A 4590-nucleotide genomic window follows, 5' to 3' on the forward strand; every position below is an offset into this window, starting at 1 on the left:
AGTTAAGACTCCGATCCTATCTGAGGTGGGGTATGGTTGCTTGGGACACATTATTACTATAGAATTTTGAGTTTTACTTGCAAAGGGATGCAATCAATAATCTAGGTAAAAATTGTATTAAAATTATTTTTACTTTAAAAATGAATATATTCTTACATAAATGCCATGAACACCAGAAATGATTATTTTTATAATATAGGAGTAACAGACGAGCATGCAGTCTACCTGTAATCAACCCCGGATAGGATTAGATATTCCTACTTGAGTTCGGCCACAGATGAGCCGCTATTCCTGAGGACTAAGCTCCTCGCTCGCCTCGAACGCCTCGGTAAGGCATCCCCTTTACGATACCCTTCAAACCAGAGCACAGCAGCGTTTAACACTGCTGTTAAGAGAGGTGCCGGCGGAATTGATCTGCAAAGAGTTCTACCACCTTCTGTTTACCTGATGTATATATTCGGTATCTACCGTCGATAATGAAACAGCGCGTGTACCATATAAGTGTATGAAATCAAGCGTGCCGGTTTAGTTTTTACCTTACAAGAAAGGTTTTTCTGTGATAAATTGCCGTAAAATTGATTTGAAGACCAAAAATATAAGATTAATCGTTTTATTTGTCCATACCTACATAGAAATCAATGGATCTAGTGACCAGTTCTCTGGTTCTGATGCGATATTGATATTTAAAAAATAACTGTGCAATTTGTGCAATAACGGCATTCAATAGTAGTTCTGTGAAAAAAGATTGAGCTCCTCTATCACTTTTGATACACAAAATACTCGTACGTTTTGGGGCACAAAGTAGATACGTCTACGGCACCAGAGACATACGAGTAATATCTAAATATTACTCGTATGTCTCTGGTGCCGTTGCCGTGACGTGCCGTTGCCGTGACGTGCCGTTGTCGTCTCGCTGAAGAAGCACGAATGTCTTACGCTGGTCCACCGAAAAAACATTTCACTGCCGTGACTTTAAATAAATGGTAAAAGAACGGGAATTACAAGTTCATTTTTGTTTATTACTTTAGAATAGGGTATCTTAAAGAGGAATACGCTTATCCATTTGGCGTACCCGTCAGTGGATCTTTGTGGACACATGACAAACATTTATGTAAAGGTGGCTTTTTAACCAAATTAAAACAAATTTCTCCCCAGAATCGGGTCATTTTTTGACTTATAAACCCACCCACGAGTTTAATTATTAACAAAATAAAATAAGTTATTGCTGTTCGAGTCTGTCAGTATTACCGAGATGACTGATGGATCAGAAGTATTTTAAGTCGAATTAAATATCTCGATAATTATATTGCTTATGATTTTTTACAATTAAAAAAATCTTAAGCATTTCACTGGTCTGGTTTATGGACAAATTACATACAATCGAAAGTATGAAGCCTATAGAATATCAATTATTTTTATAATTAAAACGTATTGTATTTTTATCATCATCAACCCATTATTTTCCCACTGCTGGGCAAGGGTCTCCTCTCAGAATAAGAAGGATTAGGCCATAGTCCGCCGCGCTAGCCAAGTGCGTATTGGTAGACATACCTTTGAGATTTTTTATAAATCTCTCAGGTATGCAGGTTTCCTCATGATGTTTTCCTTTACCGTTTCAGCAAATGATAAATAATTAATATCTAAATTCGAAAAATCAGATTACACATAAAACATGATTTAAATTTATTTCTCTATCCTACAACTCGCTTTTATCTACGCGCATTCTGTTTCGTACCCTTTTTTAGTTTTCTTGTTTCTAGTATTCACTCCTTTTAGTATCTCCCTACATACGAGTATTGCCCTTATGAACATTTTAAATTAAATTCATTTGTTGACCACTCGCGTTGCGCAATGGTCACCATGGCGGTCCGCGTAGCAAAGGAATTCGGTTTTATGTCCGCCCAGGTAGATACCTTAATGTTTAATTTAGATTAGTGTTCGCTCAGTTGAAAAAAATCGACAATAATCAAAATTTTAAATCTGTAGATCTACTTACTAAAGTTTCTAAAACACAACATAATTATAAGAAAACTCTTTAAAAAACAAATTATAGTCATTTTAAAAACACACACCATTTGGGTGAGGATCCCTAAAAACTACTGAAAAACCTTTTTATGTGAAAAAATTGTCGCCACTAAAGATGTTACCAAAGCCGGAATAGGTTAATCAAATCAAATCAAATCATTTTTTTTTATTCAAAATATGTTCTTTACAGAACACTTTTTGAATGTCAATACAACTACCATCACTTCACAAGGTGTTTCGTTATGGAGAAGAAGTGGCAAAAGAAACTCCATAACACAAACACGTACAAGTTGAGTTTGAAATGTCGTCCCATAGCAAATACGTATTATATACTACGAAAAAGCTGTAATTTGCATTAGTTTTGCCGCCCTAACAAGCCTTCCGGTGCTGACTGCGCCTTCGCCTCCGGCCGGCAATCTGGTAAACTGACTAAACATAATTAAAAATGATATTTACAGAAAGTATTTTTATTTACAGTAATTCTGCGCGGAAGTCCTTGGACGACCGTAACTAACCTTAAATAAAATAGACACACAAAGGCAATTAACATTCGTAAATTATTGTACTAAAAATTATCATCCACTGCCTGATTGATACGCGGTCTATAAGTTTCTATGGTTTGTATAAGATTTTTCAACCATAAAATGTGGTTTCAATACTTCTAAAAAGGCTAAAGGTAGTGAAAATTCTCTAGAACGCCGTCACTACGCCATTTCGTTCCAAGCAACACAAACAAAAATCCTTTGTAAAATCGCTTTAGCCTTTTGTGCAACAGTCAGAATACCTTTTTTTGGCAAGTTACGTACGTGTCAAAAGTGTGCTTTGAAATTTTGTTACCAGATCCGGGTATCGATTTCACAGTTAAAACAGTTTACTAGTTTAAGATTCATGCTTCAAATATTGTTTATTTATTTTCAAGGGAAGAAATTTATTTCGACGTCATTATTTCAATGTCCCCCTACTGGGCATGGGTTTCCCCTTAGAGAGAGAGAGGCTATGTTTCACATCGACAATCCATGCTGGGCAAGTACAAATTGAAAGACTTCATATACCTTTGAAAACGTATTATAATGAACTCTGCGCAGGTTTCCTTTACCGTTAAAGCAATGGTAATTTGTAAAACGCCTAAAACTTTTGAAATCAAATGTGCGTGCTTTGCTCCAAACCTCGAATTTTGCTCGAAATCTCGAATTTTAAAACACTAGGCTATGACAACTTCTTAGATATAATTGCTTTAAGAAAAGTATTTATTTAGTTTATAATTACAGTCTATAAAATTGTTCAGTTCAGACTTTTGCCAACTAGAAAATTATAAAATGCAATCTTTTACCTAATACAATAAGTAAGCACGGATTAATGGGTAAAGCTATTAAAGTAATAATAAAGCTCCTATTAGTTAAATATTTTCCGATTAAGATCAGAATTCAGTATTCCATTGAGATAGTGAACATTGACTTAAATAAAGATGAAATGAAATTGGCGTAATTTTTGGTATTTAATTTCTGTCATCATATTATTGCTGGACACTCCTAGAATGGAAAGGGTTTAGGGTACAGCTATCTTCTTACCAAGGATTAAACATTATAATTACTTAATGGCTATGGATTTAGTAAAATACTGTAAATAAATCTAATTATGATGCGAGTTGTGTTCAGCTACTTTTATAAGTAGCTATACACCTAAACTGTTGTCCGCTCATATAGACAATTGTAAATAAATCTTATTATAGTGCGAGTTGTGTTCAGCTACTTTGATAAGTAGCTATACACTTAAGCGGATATCCGCTTAAATAAACAATTGTAAATAAATCCAATTATAGTGCGAGTTGTGTTCAGCTACTTTTATAAGTAGCTATACACTTAAGCGGTTGTCCGCTTGTATAGACAATTATAAATAAATCTTATTATGGTGCGAGTTGTGTTCAGCTACTTTGATAAGTAGCTGTACACCTAAACTGTTGTCCGCTCATATAGACAATTATAAATAAATCTTATTATGGTGCGAGTTGTGTTCAGCTACTTTTATAAGTAGCTATACACCTAAGCGGATATCCGCTTATATAGACAATTATAAATAAATCTAATTATAGTACGACTTGTCTTCAGCTACTTTTATAAGTAGCTAAACACTTAAGCGGTTGTCCGCTTATATAGACAATTATAAATAAATCTAATTATAGTGCGACTTGTGTTCAGCTACTTTTATAAGTAGCTATACACTTAAGCGGTTGTCCGCTTATATAGACAATTATAAATAAATCTTATTATGGTGCGAGTTGTGTTCAGCTACTTTGATAAGTAGCTATACACTTAAGCGGTTGTATGCTTATAGAGACAATTATAAATAAATCTTATTATGGTGCGAGTTGTGTTCAGCTACTTTGCTAAGTAGCTATACACTTAAGCGGTTGTCCGCTTATATAGACAATTATAAATAAATCTTATTATGGTGCGAGTTGTGTTCAGCTACTTTGATAAGTAGCTATATATTTAAGCGGTTGTCCGCTTATATAGACAATTATAAATAAATCTAATTATGGTGCGAGTTGTGTTCAGCTACTTTGAT

This window comes from Epargyreus clarus, unplaced genomic scaffold, assembly GCF_041222505.1.
Source record: "Epargyreus clarus isolate Ecla_fem2 unplaced genomic scaffold, WU_Ecla_fem_2.2 ptg000007l, whole genome shotgun sequence".
NCBI classification, from domain to species: domain Eukaryota; kingdom Metazoa; phylum Arthropoda; class Insecta; order Lepidoptera; family Hesperiidae; genus Epargyreus; species Epargyreus clarus.